Source organism: Penaeus monodon, chromosome 4, assembly GCF_015228065.2.
Source record: "Penaeus monodon isolate SGIC_2016 chromosome 4, NSTDA_Pmon_1, whole genome shotgun sequence".
In the NCBI taxonomy this organism is placed as follows: domain Eukaryota; kingdom Metazoa; phylum Arthropoda; class Malacostraca; order Decapoda; family Penaeidae; genus Penaeus; species Penaeus monodon.
Window position 1 is genome coordinate 50,045,880 of NC_051389.1, and position 13,823 is coordinate 50,059,702.

Below are 13,823 nucleotides of genomic sequence, written 5' to 3' on the forward strand. Positions count from 1 at the left end.
AATAAACGGGGAATTCAAAAAAAATACCCCAAAAAAACGGGAAAAAATAAAGGGGAAAAATAACAAAAACAGGAAATCAAAAAAAATTCAAAATAAAAAGGAAATAAAGAAAAAGGGCACAATAAATGGAAATCGGGGAAAAACAAAAATAAAGGGGAAATCAAAAAAAATACAAAATTTAAAGGGAAAAATAAAGGAAAAATCCACAAAAAACGGGAAAATAAAGAAAACAACACAAAAAACGGGGAAATCAAAAAAAATTTAACCCCTTTTTAAATGGAAATAAAAGAAAAAAAAAATTTAAACAGGAAATCAAGAAAAAGACACAATAAATGGAAATTCAAGAAAAAATACACAATAAACAGGAAATCAAGAAAAATACACAATAAACAGGAAATCAAGAAAAATACACAATAAACAGGAAATCAAGAAAAAGGGCAAAATTTAACCCAAGGAAATCAAAAAAAATAAAACAATAAAAAAAATTTCCCCCCAAGAAAAATACACAATAAACGGAAATCAAGAAAACAACAATGGAAAGGAATGCAAACATAAAAACAATAAGCGGAAATGAAGAAGGGACAACCCGGGAAAAACCCGGAAAGACGAAAAAAACCCAAAAATCACAAAAAGGAAAAAGGGCATCAATCAGGCGCGCCAAAAAACCCAAAGCACAAAGGCGAGGATCTCCCTGTTTCCAAATTTTTGAAAAAACCATAAATTTAATTTGACTTTTTCTCAAAAAACCCCCGGAAGTTTTTCTTAGGAGGATGGCAGTGTCTGTGTGTGAGAGGGAGAGGAGGGGTTTATGTGTGTGTGTGTGTGTGTGTGTGTGTGTGAGGGAGAGGAGGGGTTTGTGTGTGAGAGTGTGTGGGGTGTGTCCCGTCTGTGGGGTAAAGAGGGGAAGGGGGGTTTTGGGGAAGGGGGGGTTTTTGTGTGTGTGTGGGTGTGTGGGGGTTGGTTTGTGTTGTTTTGTGTGAGGGGAGGGGGGTTTGTGTGTTGTGTGTGTTGTGTGTGTGTGTGAGGGGAGGGGGAGGGGAAAAGGGGTTTGTTTTTGTGTGTGGGGTGTGTGTATGGTGTGGGGTGGTGTGTGTTTTGTGTTTTGTGGGGAGGGGAAAAGGGTTTTGTGTTTTGTGTTTTGTGTTGGTGTGTTTAGTGTGTGTTTTTTTTGGAGGGAGGGGAAAGGGGTTTTGTGGGTGGTGTGGTTTTGTGTGTGTTGTGTGTGGTGTGTTGGGGAGGGGGGGGGGGGAGGGCTTTGGTTTTGGGGGTGTGTGTGGGGGTGGTTTGTTGGGGTGGGGAAGGGAAGGGTTTGTGTGTGTGTGTGGGGTGTGTGTGGTGGGGTGGTGTTTTTGGTGTGGGTGTGGTGTTTGAGGGAGAGGGGGGTTTGTGTGTGGGGGGGTGTTTTGGGGTTTGTGTGGGGTGTGTGGGGTGTGTGTGGTTTGTGGGTTGTGTGTGTGTCGCTTTTTTGTGTGTGTGTATGAGAGGGAGAGGAGGGGTTTGTGTGTGTGTGTGTGAGAGAGAAAGAGAGGGGGGGAGGGGGGGGTTTCTGTGTGTGTGTGCATGTTTGTGTGTGTGTGTGTGCGTTTTGGTTTTTCTCCCTTTTTGGTGTCATTTTTTTGTGTGTATACGTGTTTTTTATTTGTGGGTATGCGTGTTTAGTTGTTTATTTTTATGCGTGTTTATGTTTTATATTTGTGCGTCTGTATTTTTGTATTTCTCTTTGTGCCTTATCCTTAGTTTCTGCATCTGTATGTGTAATTACGTGTGTGTGGTGTTCGAAGTCATGTACGCCTATTGCTCTCTACTTCGCGTGTATACGCAACACACGTTTGCCCAAATATCGCTCTTATATCCAACTCCTTGTACGCATTCACCATTATGTATCCCCCCCACGTGGGCATTCCCCCAATTCGTTTATGTCCGCGTCGCGGGCCCAGTCCAAATGAACGCGTGGGCTGCTCGGAGGCGACGCGGAGGGAGCACTGTTGACGTTGCCAAACCTTGACCCTTGTGTTTGTTTTTTCCTTTTTCCCGGTGGGAAACAAAGATAACCCCGGTCCTTTGGGGGAGCGGGGGGGAGCGGGGGAAACGAGCAAAAAAAAAAAACTTTTTTATTGTTTATGCGGTGGTATAATTCCTCGGTTTTTGTATTGTATATTTTATTTTAAAATATAGAATGTGTAAATATTTTATAATTATTATTTTATATATATTAATTATATTATATATATATATAAAATTTTCCCTTTTAACGGTAGGTCATGTTGACCCGGGGGTTCCAGCATAAATACTTAATTGAGTTTTCATGTTGTGATGCTCTTGGGGGGGAGTACGTGGTAGGGTCCCCAGTTTCCTTTCCACGGAGAGTGCCGGGGGTCCCTTTTTTAGGTTTTATTCTTTATTTACGGGCTTGGGAACCCGCACTTGAATTGGGCTGGCTTTGGCCCCCCAGTGGCTAGGTAAGAATCAAAAAAGGGGAAAATTCCTTTCCCAAGGGAAAAAAAGCGCCGGCGGGACCCGAACCCTCGGGAAATTTGATTGCCCTGTGAAAAGGCTTGAGTCCGACGCTCAAACCCTTCGGCCACCCCCCGGCCTTAAAAATTTTATATATATATTTATATATATATATATAAACATATTTATATAAAATTATATATAATAAATTTTAAAATATATTGTTATAATATATATATTATATATTTTAAATTTGTGTGTGTGTGTGTATTATAATATGCACACACCACACACAAAAACCCCACCCACACCACAAACACCCCACGCAACACACACACACACACACCACACACATACAAACCAAAACCCCACAAACACCCCACACACACACACACACACCCCACACCCAAAAACACACACACAAACACACACACGCAAACCCCTCACACATCAAACACCCCACACAAACATACAACACCCCAACCCCACACCCCCACACACACACCCCCCACCACACACACACACCCCACACAACACCCCAAAAAAAAAACACCCCCACAAACACTCACAAAATACAAAGCACACACCACACATCAAAACACAAACAACACACACCACAAACACAACACACCCACACAAACACAACACACAACGCACAAACACACACAAAACCCCACACACATAAAAAAATTATTTATATATATATTAGATGTAGGGGGATATAAAAACACACACCACACACAACACCCCACACACATATTATATAGTTTTTTTATATATTTTATATTATATATTTAAAATAATAATATATAGGGATATATATATTTTATTTTTATATATATACATATAAAATATACATACATATTAGGTGTGTGTGTGTTTTTTTTAACAGCCTTTAAAATTTCCCCTTCAAAGGGAAAACGGGCCCATCCAGTTTTATTTTTGGAGGGTTTTTTTTTAGCATTTTCCACCCCTTTCCCCGATTGGATGCCCCTTTCCCAACAACCGCGGTTCCGTGTGCGGACGTTTGTGCCACGGTGGGGGACATCCCCCACGAAAACCTGTGTTTTTCTTTTTCAAAGGGGTATGTCTTTTTCCGGGCCTTGGGGAATTTGGCTTTTAGCGAGAAATGTGTATATATATATATTATATATATATTAAAATATATTAATATATAATATATTTTATTATATAATTTTATATCTAAAATCTATAAAAATTTTATATTTTTGTGTGTGTGGGGGATCCCGATTTAAAAGATGGTAGAGATGCCGATAGCTAGGGTTTAAATTTTATATTTTGATAGATAGATAGTGGATAAATATAATTTAAGAGATAAAAAAAAAAAAATTTTTTGCGGATCGATAACTTTTAGACCAAAAAAAGGGAAAATTTTGCCTTTTTGGGAACCTTTTCTATCTTTTACAGAAGATTCCCTTTAAGTTGTTGAATTTTCTTGATCTGCTCAGATATACAAAAAATAAAGACAATAGAGAGCAGGCTTTAATAAAGCTATTTTGTTTTTAATATTTTTTGGGGGGAGAGGTAATATAAGATCATTCTTTCATTACACATTCCTTGTATTTTATACGAATGTTAACTAAAGTTGAAAAAGATGAAGCTATTTTGTTTCCCGTTTGCTAAAAGGAAAAGGGGGAAAATTTGCGCGTGTTTAGGGAAAAACATTGTTATTTGTTTTATTTGTTTTTATATGAGTCATTATTTTCTAAACAAAGTTGTATTAAGATTCAAGACGCTAAACTCACTTTCTGATCTAATGCATATGCTTGATTTAGGGTAGAAATGTGTCACATATGGAACTTACCTTCCTCACTGTTGCAATATAGCATCCTTCTTTAATACCGTAACAAAGGTATTATTACCGTGATGTCTCCTGTTGTTGTTGTTGTTGTTTTTCTTTCTTTCTTCCTTTCTTTCTTTTTTTATTGTCATCACTATTTTATTATTACTTTAAATTAAAGAAAATTCTTTGATTAAAAAATTATACAGATCAATCAAATAATACATGACAACAGACAAAGCCAGTAGCTAATGTTGATTAGTTCAAATTGATGGTGTTACTTTGAGTATGTTATAAAGTAATAAAATCTTTTTCAAAAAAACCAATAATAAATTCTGGGAATCCCCATCGTTTTAAAGGGAAAAGGGTTTGAATACACGCAGAATTAGGGTTTAATTCTCAGCACCTTGAGGCCGATTCTACCACAGAGAAAACTCGGGGGAAGAGCCAGAAAAGCTTGAGAAATCTGTTTTCCGAAGAGAGGATTGATTCGCTTGATGTATTGTTGACAATATAGAAAAAAGGATAGATATTAAAGAGGAAAATATAAATATCTCAGAAATGAAAGTGACCGTAGGATATGACTAATGAAGTTGCTTATATGGGCTTTACTTCATTTCTATTAAAAGATTTCTAAAAATTCACTGTGTGGGGTAATATAATATATTATAATATATATATATATATTAAAAATAAAATTAATATATATATATATAAAGTGTGTGTGTGTTGTGGGGTGTGTGGTGTGTGTGTGTGGGGTGTGTGTGTGGGTGTTTTTGGGTTGTGTGGGATAAGTAGAAATAAGGATAAAGGGGACTCTTTAGCTTCGGCTGGCAACCCTTCTGGAGACAGTGTCTTAATAAAAACGCTGCCAGGGAAGGCAACGGGAAAAAAAAAAAAATTGTGTTGGTCTTTCCCCTTTTTTTATTTCAGACATCTTTAGGACCTTTTCTTTAATTTAAAAATTTCAATATTTTTATATATATATATAAAATATATATATTATATATTTATAAAATATATAAAATATATATATATTTTGTAGGGTTTATATGATATTTTATATATATTTAATATATATATATTATATATAAAATAAAAATTTTATATTATATATATAATATATTTTATATATTTTATATATATATATAAAACACCTATATCTATATCATCTATCTATCATCTATCTATTAATTTTTATCTATATATAATTAATAATTATATAAAATTTATATGTAATATATAATTATATATATATAATATTATATAAAATATTATATGGGAGTAGTATATATAAACTTCTTTTAAAAGGGGAGGTTTTTTGTCTGGCCGCCCTGGTAAAAGCAATACTTAAATTTTATTTTCATGTTGTATCTCCCGGGGGGTGAGTACGTGGGAGGGTCCCCGTTCCTTTCCAAGGAGAGGCCCGGGGGTACCTTTTAGGTAATCATTCTCTCTACTTTTTCCGGGTTGGGACTAGCACTTGACTTTGGGGTGGCTGGCCCCCCATGGCTAGGTAGGCAAAACAAAGGGGAAGTTTTCCTTTCCCAAGGGGAAAAACGCGGGGGTCGTTGCTCGAACCCTCGAATTCAGATTCTGTCGGGCAGTCTTGAGTCCGAAAGTTTAACCTTTGGCCACCGCGGCCTTTTCCCATCCCTGGCTTCCATTATTTTTTTATATTATTACAATTTTATATATACTATAAATATATAAAATTTTAAAATATATATTTATATATAATATTGGGGTGTTTTGTGGGTGTTTTGGGGGGTGTGTGTGTGTGTGGGTGGTGTTGTGGTGTGTGTGAACCCACCTTTTAAAAAAAAAAAAAAAAAAAATAAAATATAATATAATATATATATATATTTTATATATATAATAATATAATATATAAATTATAATATATATTTTATATTATAATTTATATATATATATAATATATATTAAAATATTATTATATATATATATCACAACACAGATATATATTATATATATTATATATATTATAAAATTATATATATTTTTGGGTGGTTTGGGGTGTGTGTGAATATAGATAGGTAGATAGGAAAAGATAGATAGTAGATAGATAAAAGATAGATAGATAGATAGGGTAGTTTGATAGATAGATAGATAATATATAAATATAAAACTATATATATATAAAAATATATTATATAATACATATGTATAAAATATTATTTGTAATTTTCCCCACATTATTTTTATGGGAAAATATATATTATAATATATATATATATATATCATATATATATATATTTTATCTTTTATATATAATATATATATATATTATATTTTATTTTTAAAACATTTATAAAATAAATAAAAAATAAATATAATATATTTTAATATATATATATATATAAAAAATATATATATATATGTAAGGGGAATATGTTATATAATTTATTTTTTTATCCCAATTAAAGTTTTGTTTTGTGGTATATTATAAAAAAAAAATATTATATAATTATATATATTATATACCCATTTAAAATAAATTATATATATATTTTATATTAATTTTATATATATTTTATATATATATATATTATAATTTTATTTTTATAAAATATAAAATATATATATTAATATATATTAAAATATATATATTATATTATATATACATATATATTTTATATAATATATATATATAGATAGAAAAAGTAGATGATAGATAGAAATAATAGATAGATAGATATAGGGTATAGGTGTGTGGTGTAATTTTATAACATATACCATACTTTATGACTATATTCGCACCATTATTTGTTTGTTTTCGCCTAATCCTCTTATAAAATATTGTGCCATAATTCAACATCCCTAACGCCAGAAACCCTAAACGAGCAGAGAACCTCTCTTTCATCATCCAATCTGTTTGCTCGTAACACTTGATTACAAATACCGAAAAACAGGTCATAAACAGTGAAAATTTGGTTTTTCAAAAACCCCCCTATGATTTTTCCAATATGTATGCCGGGAAACAGGAAAGGGACGCCAAAACGGTTTTTAGGGGATTTGCGTTTCAGCCGTTTTGGGTGTGCGTTTTATTATCCCTACATAAAATTTTTACATATATTTTATAATATATAAAATATTTTATATAAAAATATATATATATATATAAAATTATATATAATATGTAAAATATATATATATATATAATATATATATAAAATATATATAAAAAATGGCCCTTAAAAAATAGATAAAAGATAGATAGTAGAAGATGATAGATAAAATAGATATATGTTTGGTTTTTGTGTGTGTGGTGGTTGTGTGGGTGGTGTGTGTGTGTTTTATGTTAAAATACTACATATAAATATATTTAATATATTATATATTTTATATAAAATATATATATATATATATAAAATATTATTATTTTATTCTATTTTATATATATGTTACACCCATATATTAAAATTAAAAATATTATATATAATTTTATATATATATATTATTATAATATATGTAGGGATGTGTGGGGTGTGTGTTGTGTGGGGTGTTGGGTTGTGTGTAGTTGGGGTGTGTTCCCTGCATTTTACAAACGTGTGAGTAAAGCTTTTGTGTGTTTGTGGGAAAAACCTTCACAGCACAAAGCAAAAAGAAGAAAAAAATGATAAAGGGAGGTTTTCAATAAAAATAAAGAAAATAACAATAAATTTAATGAAAACCCCTGGTGGAAAAAAAAACCGGCCCAAAGCAGGGGAAAAATAATCCGAAAACCCCAGGAAAATCCCTTTTCCCCCCAAACCAAACACCAACACCCGCCCCGTTGTCACAGGTGCCGGGGTCGTACTGCAAACTTACCGCGATTTTTGTGGGGTTTTGGGGGTGAAAGGAAAAGCCCCCAATTTGGGCCCCGGGGTTTTTAAGGGCCCACCCAAATCACCTGCGGGAAAGTTGAGAATCCCCGGCCCTGTAAAAATGTATGAACTGTGCCCGGATGGGGGATTGGCCCGGGAAGGGGGCAGGGAAAAGGGGGGGAAATCACCAGATTTTGCCTGAGGCTTTTATTCTGGGGCGTCCGGGTGTTTGTCCCCTTTATGACTTTCAGATTGGGGTCAGGGGATGCGTTTTTTCTGGTAATTAGAAAAATTTTGGGGTGGAGATAAAATCGCTTGTGAACTTTATTTTTTTCCGTTTCGTTCGGATCTTTCTCTCTCCTTGCCTATATTTTCCTTTTCTTTGTCTCTTAATACCTCGCCTTGCTTCTCTTTGTCTATACACCTACTATCTAAAAGGTCCCATTTTCTAAACGCCTGGGCAATTTCTCTTTCATCGTTTCTCAGACTGTCTGTGTTGTCCCCCCACCCCCTTCCCTCTCCCCCTCTCTCTCTCTCTCTCTCTCTCTCTCTTTTCTCTCTCTCTCGCCCTCTCTCTCTCTCTCCCCCTCTCTCTCCCCCCCCTTTTCTCTCTCTCTCTCCCCTCTCCTCCCCCTTTTTGCACACACCTGCTCCCTTTCCCCCACCATTCTTTTTAAAAGGCCTTGCATTTTCCCCTCCCCGGGCCCTTTGGGCCCCAGGGATACCGTTTTACGAAACCCAAAAAAAATCCGGGGATCGTAATATCGGCCCCTTTCCAAAAACGAAAGGAATAAAGATAAAAGTTGATAGCGTCGCTCGGGGAAAAAAGTTCAGAGGGTGTTTCTGAAGTAAAGTTTGGCAAAGTGTCGCGCTATAACTGAAGAAGGATAAAAAAAAAATGTTTTCCACCCACAAAAAAAGGGAAAACCCAGAAAATTTCTCTTAAAAATCGAAAAATTTTGGAAACCCCACCTAATGTGTTTCCGAAATCTTTTTTTAAATAATTGCTTTTCAAAAGAGAGAGCCGAAAAGGACTGGGGGCCCTTTTAATCCCAAAGAAATTTTTTCGTTTTATTTCTCAAAACCCCTCCCAAAGAAATTTTAAAATCAAAACAAACAAAAACAGTTTAAAAGTTTTACTAAAAAAGAAAAATGAAAAAAAAACCTACACAGTTTAAACCACCCCTACATTTCTAACATAAAACACCCTACAAAGACACGAAAACGTACACAAACACACATACACACGCATGAACACGCCCAAACGTTGCGAAATGGCAATAAACATTTTATCCCGGCTCTAGTAATCTATTACTCCGCCCGTTTTTCCAAAGGAAAATTTCCTTGACAGTATTGTGTTGAGTAGTATATTTTCTAAAAACCCAAAAAAGAAAAAAGGAAAAAAACCCCAAATTTCCCTCTCACTTTCAATGGCTGTTCCCCCGAAGATTGCAATATCCATCTCCACATAACGGGATAGAAATCTACGGGCTACGCAACCCACATTTCTTTACTTTATCAGTTTTCTTTTCTGCTTATTTTTTTTTTTTTTTTTTTTTTAAATGGAAAAAAATTAGAAAATTTGGGGGAAGTAAATCCGGTGTGGTGTCTGGGAGTGTTAACATTTTGCCACGGCCCGGGGACCCCTTTCCCCCACGACACCTGCTTTTACTTTTCGGTTTTTTTCGCCGTGGGGTCCCGGGGCCGGGGGGGGCAAATCAGAGGGGGCAAAGGGTTTTTTACGAACCCCCGCGACGGGGGAAATTTAACTCGGGTCCCTGAGAGTCCATTCTCTAAACCCCCCTGGGCCACGCGGCAGTATATATATATAATAATATATATATAAATATATATATATATATAATAATATATATATAAAAATAAAAATATATAAAAATATATATATATATATCCCCACAATATTTTAAAATAATAATATAATATAATTTTAAAATAAAATATCTAAAATATATGTTTATTATTTTTATATAAATATATATAAAATTTTAATATATATATATTATATATATTTTATTTATATTAAAATGATATAATTTTATATATATATATATATATATATATAATATATTATATATCTTATATACATGTTTAAAATTTTACAAAAAATTTTAAAAAATCTAAAATTTTTTTTTACATATATATACAAAATATATAAAAATATAAAATATATATATAAATATATATATATGATATAAATATATATATAATATATGTATTTTTGAATAATATATAATATATGTTTTTTATTTTAAAGTATTTTTATATATAAAAAATTTAAAGTTGAGTGTGTGTTTGTGACATTTATATATATAAAAAAAGGACTTTTAATATTTAAAATCTCTCTTTTCAAAATACATACAGGGCCTTCCCATCCAAACATGTTTTTGTAAAAACTTTTACCCAAGCTCAGGCGCCCCCTTTGCCAAAACCCGGAGCAATGCCCCGCTGGAGCCACAAAAGGGTCAAAATGGAAGGGGGACGGGTAAACCCCCTAGCTTTTATTACAGGTGAACGCGGGGCCCCCCAGAGGTGGTGGTCCGCTTTGAGTACAGTCCAGGGCCCCGAGCCTTTTTCCGCGGGGGTTTGTTTCTTGACACAGGGGGCGTTTAGGGCCATCGATCAAAACCCCTATGTATTAGAGGAGTTGGGACTCACGGACTTCATCGAACTCTGCGACGACAAACGGTTTAAGGGCACCATCAAGATTTAAAATATTTTTCGCTTAAAGGGGACACACTTACCAGTTTTTAATTTTTTGGGCTGGGGAAAAGCGGCACGTACAGTAATGCCCCGAGGAGGAGGTTTCCCCACGAGACCTCCCGCGTTTCCCCCTTTGATCTCAAAGCCTGCCCGTAGTGGGTTTTTGGCTTTACAGGGAGCCTAAGGCTTTTTACGGAGTAAGAAGCGAATGTTTGTAAACCCGTGAAGGGAAACGGGACCACGGCCCAAAACGTTCCTTGGGAAAACGGGGAGTAACGTGTTTGGGGTTCTGTTCAAAGGAAGATGCTTAGGGATTTCAAACTGAAGGAGGAAAGCTGATGAAACCCAAAAAGGCCAAACCTGTATAAGGGTTTTGGGTTGGGAAAAAAACACCAACCTACCAGGGATGTGTCGACTAAGGACTTCGGCAAAAAAAAGAAAGGGCAGTTCATCCTCCACTCTGACAATATGCCGTTCGTTTCCGAGGAGACTTTCACGTTTTCCGAAAACGGTGACTGGAAGTTCGTCTTCCCCGCCCTAGCGTAGTGAGGGGCGTTTCTCCCCATTGTTTTTTGGTTTTCTACCGTATTTCAGCAGGAAAAATGTTTTATCATTTCTTTTATAGGGGGGGTGTATGGAGGGGATCAACTGATATTTAATATGTATACATGCACGGATGTAACCAGTATGATAATTTTAAAAAATAATCTAGAAATCATTGGGCTCTCTGTTTCTCTCTCCGTTCATCTCTCTCCCAAAACTTTTTCCCCTCTCCCTTGTGTATATCTCTTTTTCTTTTGTTTGGCGGGTTTTTTTTCTCTAAAACTATTATTTAAAAATCACTATTGTTTTTTTTTTTTATTATTATTTTTGGAATTATCATCTCTATCACCCTTACCCTTATTTTATTTTTTATCATTAAAATTATAATTATTTTTATTATTATTATTATTATTATTATTATTTTTATTATTTTTATTTTTATTTTTAAAATTTTTATTATAATTTTTTTTATTATTGTTTTATTATTATTATTATTACTATTATTATTATTATTATTATTTTTTTCATTGTTATTGTCATTACTAGTATCATCATTTTCATCATCATTTTTATCATCACTGCTATTGCTTATGATATTATTAATGTTATTATCATTGTTTTTGTTATCATTATCTCTCTCTCTTTCTCTTACTTTCTTTCTCCCTCTCCTTACCTATCTATCTATTATTCTCATACTCTATTTGTCTATCTATCTATCTCATACTATATATATATTTTTTTTTTCAACAAGCCAATCATTCCACTGCAGGAAAAAAGAACCCCTCTCAATTCCCTATTGAAGGTTAATTGGCATGCCCCCCCTTGCCTGATTTGGGTTCCCTTTTCCCAATCAAAACCGCGGTTTGTGCCACAGCGGCGACTTCCCCTACGACACCTGCGTTTGACTTCTCAAGGTGATATGTCGTTTTCTCGTCGTGAGATCAGGATCGAGCAGTCAAAGCGCAGGCATTTTTTTTCGTCTACCGGGGCGGGGCATTGAACTCGGGACCACGAGGGTCGGAGTCCAGTGCTCTAACCACTGGACCATCGCGGCAGTCTCATAATATATATATATATATATATATATTATATATATATATATATATTATATATATATAATGTTTTATATATAATAATATATATATATATATATATATATATATATATATAGATATATATATATATATATAATATATATATATATATATATATATAATCTTCCTGTGCCACCACCGATGCGGTGATTGCCGAAGTAGTTGGCGCCATGTTTCCTGTTGCCGGGCTCCGTCCCAGAGGCATCAAAGTGTTTGTTTAAAATTATCAAGGAATGTTTTTCTCGGTCTACCTCGATCTTAAACCTTGAGGCAGGTTTCTCGTACTTCAATGATTCTTCATACGTCAGCCGACATCTTATTTGAAATGTTTTGAGACCCTTATCTCTCTCCTCTTCCTCCTCCACCAACTCCTCCTCCTCCTCCTTCTTCTCCTCCCACTCCTCCTGTTCTTCTTCCGCTACTTTTACTTCCCCCTTTCTCTCTTTCTCCATCCTGTTTTTGTTTGTTTTGTTTCTGTATTTCTCTTTTATTATTGTTGTTATCGTTTTCTGTTGTTATCATTGTTATAATTATGATTACTATAATTAGTATCATTATCATTAATATTATTATTATTGTTGTTGCTATTGTTGTTATCATTACTATCATTACTGCTATTATGATTATAATTACTAGCATTATTATCATCTTTCCTATTATTTCAACTTTTCATTGTTGTCTTTATTGTTCTTATGATTATTATTATAATCATTATCATCATCGTTAATATTGGTATCATTATGATTATTATTATCATTATTATTATTATTACTATTATTGTCATTATCGCTATCATCATTATTCTCATTATTGTTAATTTGTCATTGGTATTATTATCATCATAGTTATTATTATTTTAATTCTCATAATTATTATTATCATTAATATTATCGTTATCGTTATAATCATTGTTTTTTATGATTATTATCATAACTATTATTATCAGCGTTATTATTGTTATCATTATTATTAACATTATCATAATTATTATTATCTTTATTATCATTATCATTATCATTACTATTAATTATTTATCGCTATTCTTATCATCATCATTACTATTATAATAATTTTGTATAATTATTATTATTAGCATCATTATTATCAACATCATTATTACTACTATTATTGTTGTTGTTATTGTTATTATCAAAATTTCTATTACTATTAATACCACTATCTTTTTCATAATTATTATCAGTACCATCATTATTTTTTTTATTGTTATCACAGATATAGTTGTATCATTATTATCACAATAATAATCATCATAGCTATCCTCATAATTTTATTATCACTATTACTTCTATTTTCGTAACAATAGTACTAATGATTATCATAATTTTTAGTAGTAGCATTAGTACCAGCATCATCATCTAATAT